The following is a 20888-nucleotide window of genomic DNA, read 5'->3' as shown; positions in this document are numbered from 1 at the left end:
CATGAAGATCGTTACACCATGAACCAGCAAGATTCTCAGAAGTCTACATAACTAGCCCAATTGAAACAGTGGATTAAAAGGTGAGGTGCAGAGTGGAGTGGTCAAATATTACATTGACCAAGAGAGACGAATTAATTGTAAATGTTGAAGAGAATGGTCAGATCACTTATATGCTCATATATTCAGCAGGGATGTAGCTAACAAATATAAACTTCAAGTGTGCTTTAATCTAGTAACATGGAACTACTTTTAAATCATTTTTGAATGTCACAATGCTTAAGCACAACTAAATAATTTGACACCAACAGAGAATGGATAAATTACACAAACACTTCACTCCTCAGTACATAAATCATGAAGTATGAACTTCCCAAACTTCAATGAGCATGCATTCAAGAAGTTTCAATATTGTTGTGGTGACACTATAGAGCCCACTTTATCTATATAAAACATCAATTCTATGATAGGAACATTAATGGTAGAGATTTATTTCCTTTCCCATATAGGTACCACAAAAGAGACCAAGAAGCAGCCTCATCAAGTAAGAGTCGAGCCTTCTGCCTCTTCAACTTGTCCTCCACAATTCTATGTCTTTCATTGGATCCATACCTACAGAAGTAGAGCATAGGATACAGTAAAACAACCAACCAAGATGCTAAGCATTACCAAATTTAATATGAAAAAATCAAAACAAAATATTCATGATAACTACATCCTAAGAACCTCATTCAGCACAATTCAGAGCCAGTATTTACACACACAAAAAATGTGCACTATACAAAATATTTTAGGTAGAGACCTTTCTCCTAAGAAGCATGGACACGAACACGTGACACGACACGGACAGACCGATATACTAATTTTCAAAAATGCAGGACACGACATGTAAGGGACATGCATGAAATATGTAATTTTATATATTTATTATATGTTATATATATAAATATATTATTCGAAGAATCAAAGATAATTAAAAATGTAATGTGACACTGATTCCTATAAATTTATATGGTTTTTGTTTTATTATTGTGTCTTAAATTGTTTTATTCAAACTTATAGTTAGTTTTACATGTGTATAATCAATAGCCACATGTGTTTAGGCAATAGAAACATGTTCTCCAAGTGTTCAAAGAGTGTCTGGGTCTTTAAAAAAATTTAAAATAGGACACATTTTGAAGAGTGTCAGACACGTGTCCTAAGAGTGTCCAAAGAGTGTCGGTGTCCGACACGGACATGACACGGATACATTACCTTCTTAGAAGTATCAGTGCTTCTTAGCCTTTCTCATTGTTTCTTTCTTTATAAACTAGAAATGAGACTTCCTCCTCCCTTGTCTACCAACCTCCTATTTTCATCCTAATAAAGATATGTTTCTCGTGCATGCACAATAAAATACTACAATAATATTCAGAATACTCAACATGCTACAGTGGTACATGTGCACACATTCCGAAAGAAAACTCTTCAACAGAAATACAAATATACGAGAAGTGTGAGACCCACCTTATTGACTCTGATACATTGCGGCAAGATCTCTCAAATTGCAATATCATATTAGGGATAGGCATCAACCCTGTGATACACAGAATGTCAACTGTAAGATACACAAGGGAATCATAAATGTCATTCATAATAAGTTTTGTGGCAGAAGAAACTTGAGCACAGAAAGGAAATTCTGAACATTAGTGTAATAATTTAAAATGTGAAACAAGATAAAGCATTCATGCAGCTTTCAAAGAAGCAAATCAATAATCTTTGTAAGCTTCTCAAGTTTACCATCTTAGGTCCAAAATCCTCCAAAACATTCTCCAGGAGTTATGGAATGGAAATAATTATTAGGTTAGCACCAAACAGTTACTAGATCAGCATCCGACATGGCTTAGAATAACATAAATAAAAAATTTAAAGATTTTGTAATATGTAAAATAACAATTTAACTAGAGGATAGAAAAGTCGACTCAAAATGAACTTCAATTGAGGTCAAAATCAAATTTCATTTCTAAAGAAGATCATAAGCATCAAGCAATTTGAAAAGTTACCATACCAATTTTAGCAAGTAATTAAATGTCTATCCCAAAAACAACAAAAAAACCAAGTAGCATTGCACCATTTCATCATCATGCAATCCTAAATGGATATATACCATAATGTATAACACAAACAGAAAAACTCCACATAGGGGTGAACTTGGATTTACACATAATTAAACACAAAAACAGTGGCATCACATATGCAAAAGCATAATCAAATAGTTCCTGAAACTCCAAAAGATTAATGCACTTGATGAATTGCCCTCTTTGATGTCACTGAATCCACAATAATTAAAGTTCAATTTTTTTTTTTTAAATGATCCACTCAGCTCCAAAATTGATAAACATTAATTAGATTCAAGAAAACATCTTGTGATCTCACACCTACATAAACTAGCATAGGTTAGATGAATAAATGCAACTTAAACACATCCTTCAAACCTGGTCAAAATCTATAACCATTGACGCAAGAGACCAATCCACATGCAAAAACAGAGAAAATTGTGATTTTAATTGAGGAATTTTACTTCAAGCACCTTGGAGAGCAGAATCAAGTAGAGAAGCAAATAAAGTAAAAGTTGTATCTCCACCATCTGACAATGCATCATCCTCATGCTTGCAAGATTTTAATGAATAACTTCCAGGTCGACGTATCGAATCAGCAGCAGCATCTCCAGCCAATGATTTTCTCCACAAAGTAGATTGTGTCTTTGCAGGTGTTCCTTCTAATTGATCAAAATCAAAGCTCTCAACCTCTTGTTTGATATCTTCAAGAAAAAGTGCAGCGTTTGGCCGCCTTTCAATGCTCTGCCCATCATACAAAATCCTGGTTCCACTGAACTTAGAAACTGAATTGTCATGACTGGAAGTTGAGTGCCTTTTCCTACACATTGCATAATCATTTAGCGCAGGTATGCACAAGCGAAATACAATAAATCCTGTAATTTGTTAAAGCAGTGTTGGTAAAAGCGCACTCAAAGTGCAATAATAGAAGAGCTTTTAGTAGGTAAAATAAAGCGTATTTACAACACTGCACTAAAAACATTCTATCTAATAAGCTTAAATCGAGCTCTTTTTTTATATATTTTAACATATATAATTTATTAGCTCTACTTTTAGATTACAATGATGATGGTGGTTTGCTTAATGAGAATGATCATTATACACTTATAGGATTGTATTGCATTGCTTGTGTTAGGCATGGACCACTAGTGTTTTTCAAGTTTGACTTTTAGATATATTTTTATTCAAGCATATACTTCATTTTGATCATGACTATCAAGTATCATGATTGAGAATATTTTGTAATTGTGAATATTTGGTAAAGCACGTGAGAAATTATATAAAAAGATTTGTTTAAATGGTATATGATTAGTTGGTCACTTGTTATATTATCCATCAATAATTGTTTTCAAATTTAAAGACATTGGCAAGTGATGCAAAGTATAAGAAGCTCAAGGAAGCGTAAATTCAAAGAAGTGACAATATTAGAAAGTTGGCACGATTTCAAAGAAAAACCAATAGGAACCATATATAATCATATTTCTAATATTATTAGAGTGTTATTTTATTATTATTTTTAAGTTTTCTAGGATTTTTAGGACAGGGGTATTTTGGTAATTTTTATATTTGCTGGCATGGCCTGTAGGGGTTGCCCATGGGTTGTCTTGTGGATCAAGTTATTTAATTAGTTTTAATTTATTGTTCTTATTTGGCCTTAAATTAGTTTTGAAAGTCACAGTATTTTTAGTAGTTTTCTTTTTTAGTTCTAGTTGGAATAGGAAATCTCTAAAGCTTATATAAAGTCGTGTAATGCTTCTAAGTTAATAGAGTTGATATTAGAGAATTTTAGAAGCTTTGAAACTTTCTTACGGATTGTGTGACGCAATCAAATCCTAGGTACTAAGAAGTATGGACATGGACACACGACACAACACATATGCGATACGAACATGCAGACATGCCAACTTTCAAAAAATGTAGAACATGCAGGGAACACGCATGAAATATATAATTTAATATATTTATCATATGTCACATATATGAATATGTCATTCAAAAATAATAAAAAATGAAATATAACACTTATTTTATAAATTTACTTTGTTTTTTCTTTTATTATTGTATCCTAAGTTATTTAGTTCAAGCTTGTAAGTTATAACTAGTTTCATGTGTGTCTAATCGGTGAACACTTGTGTTTAAGCAATGGACACATGTGTCCTCCAAATGTCCAGATCTAAAAATCTTTTAAAAAAATAGGACACATTTTGACGAGAGTCAGACACATGTCGGGAAGTGTCCAACGAGTGTCAGTGTCCGTGCTTCTTAGCCTAGGTGTGATTCCTAGAACTATCTTCTTCTTCTCCTTCTCCTATTATGTTTTCTGCACTTTGACATTAAAATCAGCCCCAAAGCTCACTGTTGCTTCTATCTCTATTTGTCCTACATCAACAAGCCTATGCAAATTTGAACTACAACATTTGTACAACTGAATAAGACTCTAACCATTTCAGTTAAAAGGCTAAATATATTGCTATTTGACTTTTTAACTTTTTATTATATATGTTATGAATCATTATCATTATATATTATTTTCTTTGAGCTTTGCACCTACGCTCCAAGATGCCTCTGCATTCAAGTGTGCATAACGCTTTCACCAATTCATTATTCACCAACACTGCCTGAGAGCACAATGCACTAATACTACGGGGAAATAAATGTGGTTAGACCAAATTGATGGAAATAAATATGAACAACCCAAATGATACTGGTTGAAATTGGGCATTTTAAGGATACAAAGGGGTTGTTATGATAGTGAAGCAGAAATAGACAAAAAAAAGTGACTAGTACTGAAATGGAAAGCGTATGGTATGGTCAATAGAATAGAATACCCATAACGACGATAGCGCTCTCTGGTGCTGAGATCTTCGGGGTCGAAGTAGCTGGGAGAAGTCTCCATATCAACCTCCATCGCTGCAAATATTGGTTGTGGAAATCCTTAAAACCCTATAAATCACTTCAATTGTGTGTCCAGTCTGGCTTGGATCCAAGATAGAGAGATACAAAGGGTTTAGGGTTTAGAGAGAGACAGAACCAGAGGGAAGAGAGGGAGGAGTAGGGAGAAAAAATTGGCTAATCCATGTCACGTAACGCACCGATCAAATTCAATAACAATCCCGCTACATACACCCAGTGACGTGGCCACCCCAGTGACGTGGTGATGAGGTGGCAGCTGATGTGTAAACACAGCTGGAAAAAAAAAAAAGAAAAAAAAAAGAAAAAAGCGGGAATTTCTGGCCATCGTCTTCCCTCGTATGTCCTAACTCTCGCCGCCATCGTCGTCTGTCTTCCCTCGCCTATCCTCACCTCTAGCCGCCATCCTCCTCCTCCACCATAGCTCGCCGGGAATTTCTGTAAAAACCAGTGGCTAGTCGCCCGGAATTTCTGCAATTTTGGTCTGTCTGGTTTTGCTCTGCTCTGTCAAATTACTAGCTCTCTTGTGAAATTTCCTCCTCCTCCACCATATCAGATTACTAGCTCTCATCTATCCTCAGAATTCCTGTAATTTTGGTCTGTCTGGTTTTGATCTGCTCTGTCTCTGTCCATCAATCTGGTTTATGAGGTAAAAAATCAATTTCATATGCTAATCTTTCAGTTATATGCTACTCCATTGGTCTTAATTTTTTTGTTGCTGTGTGACTTATTTTTTTATGTCATTTGATGAGATTGTTCTTCTGTGCTTTGCCTTTGTGCAAGATGGTGCCAATGTTGTTGTCTTCTGCTTGACTTGTCGTAGAGTTTTTTCAAGCAATGTCAAGCTTTGCTCACAATTTATCCTGAGTGTGGTATTGTTTTCAAAATTTCTGTTTTCAGTTTTTCAATTTTTTTTTTTCAAAAACAAAAATAATGAAAAGATCAGGAAACACCATGGTTTTTTAAATTTTCGTATGAAACTGATTTATGAGGTAAAAAACATCACCATTAGTGAGTTGGGTCTAGGTGGTAGCAAACTTAGATGAGTAATTAATATGCTAATCTTTCATCTGGGCATTATGCTCAACTACAATTTAGTTAATTTTTATGGGTAATTGTGCTCAACTGTGGTAGCAAACTTCATAATCTGTAATCTGTAAGCTTGGTAGCCAACTTCATAAGCTTGGTAGCAAACTTCATATAATTTCCATAATCTGTAAACAGTTTATATAAAATCTGAAATATGAAGTTTAGTTCCATAATCAGTAATGATATTTGTTTAATTGTTATTTCAGTACGCAAAGTGGAGAAATGGAGGTTGATTCAAATGTTGAAGGTGAGAATCCTTTAATAAATGAGGGCGAACACGTTGAAGAACCTAAAAAGGGTATGTGTTTTAGCTCAAGGGAAGAGGTGTACACATTTTATGGCAAATATGCTAAGCATGTCGGATTTGCTATAGCTCATAGAGCACAACATTTTGGAGATGATGGGCAATTGCTAAACTTTGCCATTGAATGTTCTCGAGCGGGGCAGAGAAGAAAGACATCAGAACTCAACCCTCTGAAGCCATGTTTGTCCACAAAAATTGGTTGCACAGCAAGGGTACGAGGTAGTGTACAAAAGGATGGGAGATATAAACTAACCACAGTTAACCTTGAGCATAATCATGATTTGATTCCCACCGACTCACGTCATTTTGCAATGAATAAGAAAATTCTTACTCCTGTGAAGAGAAAATTAGAAATTAATGATGAAGCAGGGATAGGGGTGTCTAAGAACTTTCATTCAATGGTTGTCGAAGCAGGGGGATACGAGTCATTGACATTTGACGAGCGAGACGCAAGAAATTACATTGAGAGAGCTAGAAGGTTGAGGCTTGGGGAAGGTGATGCCGAATCACTTCAAAGTTATTTTATGAGGATGCAAGCACATAGTGAGAGATTCTTTTATGTGATTAATATTGATGAGGAGTTTCGCATTAGAAACTTGTTTTGGGCTGATGCAAGGAGTCGGGCGACTTATGAAGCATTTGGAGATGTCGTTTCATTTGACACAACTTATTTGACGAACAAATATGACATGCCATTTGCTCCATTTGTCGGAGTTAATCACCATGGTCAGTCCATTTTGCTTGGTTGTGGATTGTTGTCTAGTGAAGACACTAACACATTTGTTTGGCTATTCAAGTCATGGTTAAGTTGCATGTCAAATCATCCGCCAAAAGCTATCATAACTGATCAGTGTAGAGCTATGCAAAATGCTATAGAAATTGTGTTTCCAGAAGCTCGACATCGGTGGTGCTTATGGCATATCATGAACAAAATTCCGGAGAAGTTGAAAGGATATGCTCAATATGAAGCCATAAAGTTGGCTATGCAAAATGCAGTTTATGACTGTTTGACAAGAGCTGAATTTAAGAGTAAATGGGAAGAGATGCTTGCAACATTCAATCTTTATGATAATGAGTGGTTGGGGGTACTATATGATGAGCGGAATCGATGGGTACCTGTTTATGTTAAAGACATTTTCTGGGCTGGCATGTCAACTACACAACGAAGTGAAAGTATGAATGCGTTTTTTGATGGATATGTAAATCCAAAAACTACATTGAAGCAATTCGTTGAACAATATGACAATGCCTTGAGAAATAAGGTAGAGAAAGAGAAGAAAGCAGACTTCAAGTCTCGACACAAATTGTTTGATTGCCTAACTATATACGGGTTTGAAAACAATTTCAGCAAGCCTACACCAATGCGAAATTCAAAGAAGTTCAAGGACAGATGCAGAGATTAGTTTACTGTCAGGCGGTGATTGTGAAAGAGGAGGGATCAATTTGTACATATAATGTCCAAGAAGCGATGGTAGTTTCTGAGAAGATGAAGCATGTGGACTTTGTTGTCTATTTTAATTCAACTGAATGTGAAGTTCAATGCATATGTCGGTTGTTTGAGTTTAGAGGCATTATGTGCGCTCACTCACTCGCTGTGCTTGTCAGAAGATGCATAAATGAGGTGCCAAGTAAATACATTTTGCCCCGGCGGAGAAAAGATGTGGATAGAGAATACGCAAGCATCAAAACCACATATACCGGCTTTGGGAACGATTTCAATTCAAGTACCTATGAGAGGATGAACAAAAAATTGATTGCCATTGTACAACTTGCTGGTAACTCTGAAGGCAAAACTAGAATTGTAGAGCTTGGGTTGGATGAAATCAAGGAGAGAGTCATGAAAGAAGAATCCGTTATGGGAGTAATTTACCATGTTCAACAAGAAGTCCGATTCACACCGGTTCTATACAAGGAGGTACTAGTAGGAAAGTGATTAGTCCTTTGGTTGCTAGGCGAAGAGGTCGTCCAGTTACGAAACGGAAGGTTGCCAAAGTAGATCAAATTGTTAATCGGTTCAAGGCAACAGCAAAAAAACAAACAAAAGCAAAGGTAAATTGTGTATTCAAATGTTTTTGTTGACAAACTATATTGAAGTATGTAAAAGCAATTCATACATTTCAATATGTAATTATTCTTCAAAACATGCAGGCTGCTAAGTTGCTCCGATTTGAACCTGGAGCTCAAGCTCAAGCTCAAGCTCAAGCTCAAGCTCAAACACCGTATTATCCTTATATGGTTGGCACAGAAAATAGTATTTATGCACCGGTACGTGTTCCAAAGAGGCCTTCATGTACTTTTCCAAAGTGTATTCGAAAGAGTACTTCATGTACTTTTGCATCTTTCTATTGTTCTAACATGTACTTTTTGCAATGAATTGTCATAGGTGGCCCATGGTATTGGAGGCACATCTCTTACTCCATCGGACTTCATAAGTGGCACACAGGGAAGTTTGATGAGTGCTCCAACTCAGCTTTATGGTTCTGCATCGGGAAACTTAGATATTACAGACTTGTTTGACTAGTTTCTATGTATTCCAACTGTTTGTTTTTGAGATTGGAAATTATGTAGTTTCTATGTAGTCACTACTTCATGTACTTTGATGTTGAGAAGATTGAATATTATGTAGTCTACTATTATGAGTTTCAAACTTTGTTATTTAATATATAGTGTTTATTTAGCATGTTCAATTTACCATGTTCAATAGTTTACCTGTATTCAACAATAGTTACCTTGTATTCAATAGTTTCCTGTATTTAACAATGTCCATTCAATGCGTAATGAAGAAAGTGTACAAATTTGAACAAGCCATTTTCCATTCCACTAACAACAAAAGAGGTACAATAAGTAGGTTTCAATACACAAGAAAACATGACTTCCTCCAAAACATCACAAAAGTATGAAGTCTACGTCAACAAGTTCAAGGAGACATGTACTTCTACTTATTACATATTCATAAGTTTAAAGGCACCAATTACAAACAACACGGACAACATATATATCAACTTCTGCATCTTTGCGATCTGAATTCGAAGTTGTTCCGTCAGCTGTATTTGTTGTTCAGTCATAGCTTGAAGTCGTTCGGTCATAACTTGTTCGCCAACAGTTGGGACTTCGTCTGTTTGAATTTGATGACCTCCATATTCTGGATTCGTAGGTAAACACCATCCGATAAAACCACAAACATTACAATAGTAGAATAACTTGTTCTTGTTTAGCTCGGTTTGTGATATTTTGATGGTGGCTTTTTTGTTACATGTACGACAAATTCTGTTCACGTATGTCAACCAACCTGAGCTACTGCCACTAACACTTGGAGTTGACATCTGCAAAGAGGGACAAATAGCAATTAAAAATAGAAGATGAATGCTGAAGATGAATGATCTTATATATTCAAATGATCTTATATATTCAATTAAAAATAATACATAAAGGGAGGAAATTTCTATATACAGAAGATGAATGCTGAGGTCACTAATGCTACTTGTCTTATTCCTCCCTTGTTTTGAAATTTGCCCCTCTGATCTGTTGGTCTGCTCCCTGGTTTAGCCTCTTCTATTCAGTTGCTGGTTGTGGGTTTCTAGGATGGTCTGTTCTGTTGGTTTCTCTGATCTGTTGGTCTGCTCTCTGGTTTAGGCTCAAGTCTTTGTGCTGTGTTGTGGTTCAGTGGTTCACTGGTGTGTGTTAAGGTTGGTTTTGGTGCCTACCAGCAATATTGGAGTATTTCAGTGGTGTGGGTTATGGTCTACCATTCAAGCAACATAGTTATGATCTTATGGAGTCTGTTGTGGAATGATCTTGTTTGTGTCTGCACTGCTAAAAAAATACAATAAAAAATGAATGCTTTGAGGTCTGCTGCTGTGTGTGGTAAAGGCTTTGGTGCATGACTCTGTGCAGTGCAACTGTATGGGGAGAAAGTATGCTGCTGATCTAGGGTGTTGCTATAGGATTGGGTGTAAAATGTGGATCAAGGCTGTGGTTTCTCTGTTAATGATCTTGTGTGTAATTAGCATCATGTGTATTGCTGCATTGGGAAAGCCCTGTGGTCTAATGCATGACTCTATGGCTTAGAGGCATGCTAATTAGCATCATGTGTATTGTTGTTTGCTGTAGCTTAGAGGCATGCTAATTAGCAGATTTTTGGGTTGTAGATTTTTGTGTCTGCACTGCTAAAAAAATACAATAAAAAATGAGGTCTGCTGCTGTGTGTGGTAAAGGCTTTGGTGCATGACTCTGTGCAGTGCAACTGTATGGGGAGAAAGTATCATGTGTATCAAGTCAGCCATAGACTTGATATATCCTTCTCATTGATACCAGGACTGTATAATTGAAACAGGCATTCTTGACAAATATGTATCTTCCCTGACATATAACTCAGGATTAGATATACTATGTGCCGGACAAAAAATAACACTTGCATGCTAGCAAAAAATAGAAGTTTAGACAATGAAGCAAAATTTTACCTGAAGATGTTTTGCAGAACACGAATGCTTGACCCAGTAGTGGAGATTGAAAATTGCGGATAAAGTGGCAGCACAACAAGCTTTGTAATCCTGTCCCTCTTAATCTGATGTGGATAAAGGAGAAATGTCACCATTTTGACTAGAATATATTGAATATGTATATGTATCATGTGTATATGTACCTGACTTAGCAAAATCTGATATACAAATTCATATACATATGAATCATATACAGAAATTTAACCATATACAGATGACTTTTAGCAGAATATACAGGTACATATACATATGAATCTGAGTATGAATCATATACATGTGAAAGTCATATAAAAGTCATCTGTACATATACATATGAATCTGAAAGTCATCTGTAAATGTAATATGTATATGTATCATCTATGATTTAGCAGAATATGTATATGTATCATATGTATCATCTATGTATATAAAAAATCTGATAAAAGTCATCTGTATATGAATCTGATAAAAATCTGATAAAAATCTGATATAAGACACTTCATATGTATACGTATCATCTATGAATTTGGAGTTCTGACCAAAAGTTAAACAATTAGAGCACCTTCACCAATTATGCACCTTCAGAAATTTAACCAATTGAACCAATTATGCACAGAAATTTCTGTATAATCAAGATGAATTACGAAATTGATTTAATGAAGAAATTATGCACTGGAGAAATTAAACCAATTGATTAAACATTTCGTTGGGGAATTTCATCGAACACGTTTAAGGCAATGAAAGACTCCAACTGAAAAGGCCACAATTCGTAAATGAAAATGCCACAATTCCCAAATCAAAAGGAAATTTCACAGATAATAGATAGAAAATTCACAGATAATAAATAGATATATACATATATATATACTCAGATATACATACAGTTCAAGTGAAGGGAAGGACTGGTTGCCGGCGTCGGAGTGGGAGTCAGGCGTCGGAGTGGGGGGTCAGTACCTGTTACCGTTGTTTCAGGGGGGAGGGCACCGTTGTTTGAGGGGGGAGGGGGGAAAATTTCAAATGAAATGGAACCTGTTTGTTTGGTCTTACACCCCAGTCACGTGACTATCACGTGAGTGCCACCTCACTGGGTGTCACTGGGGGTCGGGGCAACTGGGTGTATGAGGCATTAGTGATTCAATAATAGGCTAGCTAGCATCTTTATCTCCAAACCGCAATTGGCCTTTTTGGGGAAGTGCGTTAAAAATCAATTTTTAATTCATTTCTTTTTTCACATAAAAAAAAAATTTTAAAAATCAATCTTTTTTCACATAAAAAAAAAATTTTAAAAATCAAAAACTCAACTTTAATTATCTTTCTAAAACGCTCTTTTGTTTGGTGTTTCCATTTGCGTTCGTCAATTTTTTAAATCAATCCTTACTTTTTTCTCACATTTTTTTAGTTTAGGCTTTCACGTCAAAAATTCGAATTTAAATTCTTTTTATTTAAAAGTCTTCGCATGAAAATAGAAAATTTCTATTTTCACATACTTAATTATCTCAATCCATATCATTTCTTAATACACACACTTTGTAATTTAATTATTAATTAATTTTCTCAATTCATATACTAAATATATCAATTATACCCTTCACTCATATCATTATACACACACCCCTTCAACTCTCCTTTCACACACTTGTCCCTCCTTCCATACGCTACCTACTGTTATGGTTTGAAAATTTGTAGATCCACAGTTCTGCAACAGTCAAAGTGAAGACCCACATTGAAGAACCAAAGTCCTCTATTGAAGACCTCCATTCCATTAAAGACCTCTATCGACAACACCATGGAAAAGACTCCATTGCATTGTTAAAGGTGAATCATCATTCCATTTTGTTATTGCATTTAACATTTTATTATTACATTTATCATTTCTAGACATTTATGCACTCCATTGCCATAAAACCCTCGTTTTTTCTTTCAACTTTTGCGATTTTAAGTTTTCGGTCCCGGTCTTCCGAATTTATGTGTTTATTTCAGAAATTTACTTCTGAATAATATTTACTAATTGGCCAGGTTAGTTTCAAATAAAAACAAAAATATCGATGGTTGAATTCTAAATTTAACAAATTATTTTAGTTCCGTATTGTCAATTTTTTCAACAGTAGATTTTCTGAATGATGTATTTTGTTTCGATACTGCAGTTCCGAATGATTTATTTATTATTTATTTATTTACTTATTTAGACAACATTACACGTGGACCCTGGGTTCATTTATGTTTAAAAGATGACAGGATTGGAGTGCTGTTGAGAGTTTGATTTTGTGAATGGGAGTAGAAGCAAATCTGTTGTGGTGCACTGACATGGAAGCTAGTATTATTCACTGAAATTCATGCTATCATTTTATTCTTTTAGGTCTATTTTTCCCCTTTCGGTTCCTCTTTTCCAACTATTTTATTTTATTTTATTTTACTTATGAGATTTGAACTCAAATTTCATGTAAGTAGACAACACACCCTAGTCTAACCTCTAATGTTATTGCTATATTGGTTAATGACTACAATTTGACTATTTCATTGTATTTTTATTAGAGTGTTTTTAACCTAAATGCTCTATTGGGTTAATGAGAACAATTTTGCTTATGCAGATGGATGCCGGTCCCAGTCAACGTTGGTCAATAACAACTTCGAATAGAAGACTCCTTGAATTAGAAAATGCTAAACATGGATGTGGACATGGACAGCTCGAGTGCATGATGATGATGCACACATTGTCATGGATGATGATGCACACATTGTCATGGATGATGATACTATACACAATGCACCAGTTATGGACAATATTGCTATAGATGATGACCCTACTGGTGATGATGTTGACATTGTTTATGAACATATCCTTACTCAGCCATTTCCAAGAGGGCCAGCTGATCTGTCAATCTTAAAAGTTTTAAAAGTCATGTTGCCGCAACTATTTGGAATGGTGCTGATGAAATAGGGCCCTTGAAGTGTCATAATCACTTGTCTAAGATTCGTTCGTGGTCATGGTAGGAACAAGGCAATACTGCAACATTTGTAAACATTGTGGAGTTGTCAGGACTTGCACACTTAGCTCGTTGCACATACCACTTTGTCAACAAAATCGTTGTGTCCAATTTTGTTGAGAGATAGCAACCGAAGACAAACACATTCCATTTGACTATTGGAGAGATGACTATCACATTGGACGACGTCACTACTATCCTATGGCTTCCCCTTGTAGGCAAATCTATTAGCATGCGCAAGTTGTCAAAAAGGTGGGCTATTGCATTAGTAGTTAATACGTTGAAAATTGATGAGCAAAAGATCAGACATGAGATCTCTAGTGCTGGAGGCAATTCAGTGAGGCTGGCACACTTTCACAATGTTACAGACGATTATTCAATGGAAAGAATTGCATATACAGGTAGATCATACTTGCTATTTTTGTTGGGTTGTACACTTTTCAGTGACAAGACTGATACTAGGGTCCTCATTGTTTATTTGAGTTTGTTATCCGATTTGATGACTATACCTTCATATGCTTAGGTGCTGCTACATTAGCATACTTATACAAATAGTTGGGGTACACTAGTAGGTCCAATGTGAAATAAATAGCCAGTTACATGACACTTCTTGAATGATGGATTTATATGCACTTTCGTAGATTCCGACCACACCTCAATACGAATTATGCTCAACACATGCCACATGTTTACCGTTGGACTTCTCAGAAAGAGTCTAGTGAAGAAATACAGTTGCAGGCTTTTCAAGAAGAGCTTAACAGGTTGGGTGTACACAATTAAAAAGTCTTTCGAAATTGAAACTTTATTTCATACAAATTTTATAGTTGTTATATCTTATAGTTGTTATTGTTTGTAGGTTATTTGGGATCCGTATCAGAGTTTCAGAGATGTCTATCTGTGTCATCTAGTTATGTTCTACCACGGTTGCCTGAAGTGTTTGGAAGTAGTTGAACAATATCACATTGATAAAGTTTTAAGACAGTTTGGCAGAGTGCAAACAATCCCTAATCCATCACTTGGCCCCATGCGTACTTCTTAAGGAGCCATAGCTCCATGCTACAATGTTATGTATGCATACTTGGACATCATTTAGGAGACATGGGACAACCATGTGTTATCTGAGTTATAGCGATCCCGGTTTTTCCTTCCTTTGTATACTGTATTCTGGACTTGGTTCCGTGGACTTGCTATTGTATCATTATCACTTCTAGCCTTTCCTCTTTGTATTTGAATCTTGGGTTGTGATGGGCAGGTTTGAAACAGGTTGGTTGCACTTTGAAACCAAAAGGTGATGTCCAGATTTTGGCCTTCACGCTCAAGCGGAAGTTTTAACGCTCGAGCGGGCTCTTCGTTGTTGCTTATCCGTTCGAGCGGGAGTTTTGACGCTCGAGCGTGTTTTTCCATCTCCCAGTACTTTACTTTGCAGTCCCTCCGCTCGAGCGGAGAGTTTGGCGCTCGAGCGGGTATCATCGCCTGCAAAACTTCTGGAAGTGTGCAATCGACGCTTGAGCGGCTCTTTTCACGCTCAAGCGTGAGTTTGTGTCTGACGCTCGAGCGGGGATTTCCACGCTCGAGCGGGGAGTCGACTACATCAGTCCGAGATTTCACTTTTTGGATCACTTTTTGACCTACTTTTCTTTCTTAACTTTTAGAAAACCGCCCCTTGAGAGTCTCTCTCTCTAAACCTGCCTTCTCTCTAAAAATTGGTCTACCTAGGGTGAGTATCTAACCTTGGTCCTTTATTAAAAAGATAGAGTGAGTCAAGGGCTTTCATTCAATCTGAACGTTTGGTGGTTTGGAGCACTTTGGAATTTGGGTATTCATCTTCGTTTTCTCCATTCGGGTTATTTTCTTCGAGGTAGGGATTTCCTACTCCATTCTATAAGTTTTGTTCTAAGTTTTGGTATTTTGATATGTTGGGGATACTTTGGAAATTTTGGGAAAAACCCTAGTTGTATTAATTAATTAATTTGTATAATTAATTTAAGGGAATTGGGGAAATTGGTTAAATTCATGAAATTGGGAAATTTATTGATTAAATGGTGTAGTTGGATAATGTAAATCACTCGCCTATTGAATTGTTGGTATATTTATTTCCAAGTCTAGAAATAACTGTGTTGGGATATCGGTGGAGGATAGTCGTGCTTGTTGTAGACACTGCATGTGGAATAGGAATAACTGAAATTAATCATTGATTAAGTCATCAATTTTGACTGCTGAATTAATACAGACATTATGTGTATTGATTGTGTGTTGTATATGATATGTGTTTGCATACATTGTTTTGTGTGGGAGGAGATAGGGGATGTACTCCACGGTTTAGGGGAAGATAGGGGATGGACCTCTAAACCGGATTTTGTTTGGGAGGAGATAGGGGATGGACTCCATTAGCATCACTTTTATGTATGCTTATTTATATTGAAGTGTTTTATTGATACAGCACTAAAATGTGTATCAAACTGGAAGTATGAAGTGTTTTGATTTGAGCCTGAGTCTCAATTGTTTGTTGACATTGGAAGAATGTGAATATGATATCTATATAGTTCACTGTTGTAAGTTTGGCCAGGTTCTGAGCCATATTGATAATGTTGGAAAGTAAAACGAGTTTTAGACATTAGTGTCATGAGACTGTTTGATGATGTAATTGATTATCTTGGTTAACCATCTATTAAATACTGATGCTTTATTCAATGCTTATATTTGGTTTAGTATATTTCTACTGGGCTGTGGCTCACCCTTTATGGGAACATCATTTTCAGGTCCAGGTGATAAGCTACCTCCCAGGACTTAGCTTGGAAGGATTTGGATTGTGAAGACTATCTTTAGTTGTTTGTTTTTATTTGATAAATAATTAAGCCTAGGGCTTTATTTGTATTTGAGTTAGAACTCATATTTTGTGTCCAAGTGTTGGCTTGGAAAGATGTAAGCCCATAGGGCATTTAATTTGATGTTACATGTAATGTTTTTATTTAGTAATACTCTGATGAATGAATTAATAAATTGTTTTCTTTAAATAATGCATGTCGATGATATACATATAATGGGTTTATTTTGAGGGCGTCACATGAGTAGAGGAGGACTACACCGATATGGCAGCCTTAGGGTTGTGTTTATAGTTACATGGATTGGTACCAAACTATTACCCATATGTATTGTCACGACCCGAACCCGCCCCCATGGGTTAAGGACATAACCGGCCAGTAATCCTGAGATTACTTTCGGCCTCAAACCAAACCAGACATAACTCATCAGAGTAAAAAGGGCCAAACAAAAGCAAAATTTAAAACTTTGTCCGTAGAGCTGTGCTTACATGGCACGCCATAACAAACCATACATATATCTGTTAATAACTCACATCAAAATATGTACCAACACAAAACTCTGTACACACAGGATCATTCAAGTCTAAGTCAGCCAATCAAAGCTATATACAAACGTGTCTAAAGTCTTTGCCAACATGACAAAATAAAACAAGATAGCAAAAGGGCGGAGACGAGTCTCGTGCGTGAGACGTAAGGACTGACTCTTCAAAACCTTGGTTGTTCCACACAAACTTCACTGGGGCTGGGTTTGGACCTCTCTTGGCTCACCTACAAACACATGAATGAGCGTGAGCAAAAGCCCAGTGAATAATATCGAATAAAGAAGATACATTAGAACAACATACATCAGACGGCCTTGAGCCCAATTCATGTCAAACGGCCTTTGGCCCATTTGTCTTCCATTCATGTCAGACTGGCCTTTGGCCCAACCATTCTTTCAATCATGTCAAACTGGCCTTTGGCCCATTCATTCTATCATTCATGTCTGACTGGCCTCTGGCCCATTCATTTATCATTCAGATCATACTGGCCTCTAGCCCATGTATTTATCGTTCGGGTCATACTGGCCTCTGGCCCATTCATTTATCATTCAGATCATACTGGCCTCTGGCCCATTCATTTATCATTCAGATCATACTGGCCTCTGGCCCATTCATTTATCATTCGAATTAACAAACTTATAAGACTTACATAGAAGTAAGTAATAGGACAAATAACATGCTTCAGATATCTTTATTAAGATACTACTCACAGTGATCGGCTGGTTGATTTGCCCTGAAGCTTGACCCTACACATCATATAACATATGGGTCACAAATGATTCAATCCGTTCTTAATTCACATATTCCTCTTTAGGCTTCATTCTTATCCTTTTAACACATTAATAATGCTCAATGCATGCCTAAGAGTGCTTGGAAGTGAAAGAGAACAGAAAACGAAGCACATAATGCATTTTCAAAATTTTAGAAACAGGGGTCCCCGCTCAAGCGTGGACTTCCCCGCTCGAGCGAACCCAATAAGTCTGCAAAAGTTCTGGCTACCTTGATTTTACGCTCGAGCGTGGACTCGGGCGCTCGAGCGAAAAGTCATCCTACATAGCTCCCCGCTCAAGCGTGAACTTCCCCGGTCGCGCGGACACCATGTCTGCAAAAAAAAATACTGGGAGCCCGAATTTTACGCTCGAGCGGCGGTTTCCCCGCTCGAGCGGACATCATGAATTCTGGGTTTTCCAGCAACGTTCTTGAGCTCAAACTTGCTATTCAAAAGCTCTAAACACATGATTTCGGTCCAAAACATGCAATTACATTATATAGCACATGGATGTAAACAACATGAAGCCAATCACCCAAAATCATGATCCAATTATTCAAAATCAATGATGGCTCATGCTTTCAACCTCATATAAGCTCCACGTTTTTAATAATCAAACATGCGTGCAAATTTTGACTTCATTTCTATTTTAAATGATGCAAATGGTGTCCATTCTCATGAAACTTAACAAAAACATGCTTGAATGTATTATCCAACCCTCAATCTTTTATAATTGACATGCTACATGTTAGATTATACAAATTTATGGCAATTCATAGCAATTCTATGCATGCATGTGCATATCTCATCAAAATCAACACAACTCATGATCTAACTCACCATTTAGTCTTCAATTCACAAAAACACAACTCAAACTCATGAGCTAAGGGTTGATTACTCACCTAGGAGCTTTAATCTTCCAAACTTATGCTTAACTCTTGAGTTGGTCTCCAAATCACTCAAGTTTAAGATCAAAACTTCAATTGTTTCCCTCTCCCTCTCTCTAGCTGACCCTCACTCTCCTTCCTTAGAGCAATTTTCGGCTCAAATGAACAAAAAGGGAAATTGAGTGTGTAGTGCCCCTCTTTATAGGTCCTATTAGTCACAATTGATTAAAATTAAATAATTGAGCACTATAATTCCAATTTAATCTATTTAATTTCATCTAAATCAATTTTCAATTAAATTTCACCGTAGGCTCTAAAAATTACGCCAATCATAACAGCGCAGTCAATTTCGGATTTGGTGGCCGATAAGGCCTTCAATTTAAATTCCAAAGCAGGTAATCAAACAGATATTCCTACGGTGAACAGATAGAAATTCAAAACCATATATATTCATATAAATGGCACACAAAATCATATCAAATACATAATCAAATTCATAAGAAGGACCAATTAGCATATTAAGGAACATGGTTATCACATGTATGTTCAAAACCTAGTGAATATTCATCATTATCAGTATCCTAGCCAAGATGCACAGGTATCATCTTTTTTCATTTACATTACAACTTATGTATGTAAACTGTTCAGACAATGTATATAATGTTGTACTTGTTCTCTTAATGTAGCGTATGTCACAGATATATTAGATTACTTATCCTTTCATTGAGTCTGGCTATGATGACAGTGTTGAACATCCTGATAGGCTTTACTATGCAATAGATGCAATTGAACACCTTTTGCATGATCAGCACATTGGTGAAGTTGCACCTAGCACATCTACTCAGGATCGGTCTGCACTTTGCTCTTCTACTACATATCGTTTTGGAGCACATTACACTCGCCGATCACATAGTTGATAGTAGTTCATAATGTTATATTAGGTATTTTGTGATGGTGTTGGTGGATGTACAAGGAGACAAATATTATTATTATCTTTGGATTATGTACTTTTTGGATACTTTGGTAGATTTAGTAATTTAGTAGTAGGTATTTATCAGTGGTACTCTTTAATATTTTTATTACTCTTTGTATTATGTATAAGAAGACATGTATTTTGTGATGATGTGGATGGATTGAACTACTAGTTGATATTATTTTGTCTTTTTGGATACTTGTTGGTTAATATTATTACTCTTTAACAGTAGTTGCACTTGATTAATATTATTTTTATTACGTTTTGTGTTCAAACAATGTAAACAATATGATATCCATTTCATACATAAGACAACTATAACTTATGTGATATTCCATCAAAAAATGGCCATTACAAAATCCAAGGGCAAAATGATATCCATTTCAGAACTCCGTGCTATTATAAATCATAAAAACTAATCTCTTAAATCTTTTAAATATTCTAGAACTTCTCTCTAATACATCAGTCAGTGTCAACCATATCAAATGTCTCTCGAGTAGCTACATTAGGTCTTATGTTGTCTTTGAATTTCTAAATGTGGCTAACATATGCATTCTCCTATTTTGATGCACAAGGGTGATGGTGAACTCGCCAAAGCACAACAATGGGAGGAACTGGATGATCGGCCTCCAAAAATACCTGCATGAACATGCAATGAAATTGTCATAACCGAAACCCGCCCCTATAGTTTTAGCGTCGTAACCGGCTAGTAATCATTGAATTACCAAAGGCCTCTGAACAAAATAACATATAATTAGTGGTTGCGGAAGCAAATATATAAAACACATTGTCCATGGAGCTGTGCTGACGTATATGGAACAAAAATTTAAACTTTATATACAAATATGTGACGTCAAAAATAAAGTCGTCTTACGTCACATTCATTACAAATGGAGCAAAAAGGGAACTGAGCCCCATATACAAATGAACAAAAGTTTGCTCGTATATCAACAGAAAACAAAGTCTTAAACGTTTACAAAACATGGCCATAAGGCTTAACTTAATCTGAAACCCCCTCGGGAGGTACAAAAAGGTAG

General features: G+C 36.1%; 2 pseudogenes across 1 annotated transcript in view; one reads left to right on the top strand and one right to left on the bottom strand.

Annotated features, from left to right (window-relative positions):
* LOC145789060 (nuclear pore complex protein NUP107-like) overlaps nucleotides 1-5175 on the bottom strand; it is a 38450-nt pseudogene extending 33275 nt beyond the window's left edge. The window contains exons 1-4 of the transcript XR_014361421.1: nucleotides 4922-5175; nucleotides 2567-2913; nucleotides 1504-1573; nucleotides 496-609 (exon numbers count right to left, since the gene is read on the bottom strand). The product of XR_014361421.1 is annotated as a nuclear pore complex protein NUP107-like (transcript). The remainder of the gene's footprint in view (nucleotides 1-495; nucleotides 610-1503; nucleotides 1574-2566; nucleotides 2914-4921) is intronic.
* A 1139-nt stretch (nucleotides 5176-6314) lies between these two features.
* Nucleotides 6315-7799, top strand: LOC145816631 (protein FAR1-RELATED SEQUENCE 5 pseudogene; annotated as a pseudogene).
* The last annotated feature ends 13089 nt before the right edge of the window (nucleotides 7800-20888 follow it).

This window comes from Camellia sinensis, chromosome 2 (genome assembly GCF_055761805.1).
Source record: "Camellia sinensis isolate YWXY chromosome 2, ASM5576180v1, whole genome shotgun sequence".
Classification (NCBI taxonomy): domain Eukaryota; kingdom Viridiplantae; phylum Streptophyta; class Magnoliopsida; order Ericales; family Theaceae; genus Camellia; species Camellia sinensis.
This window is presented reverse-complemented; position numbering and strand designations above follow the sequence as displayed.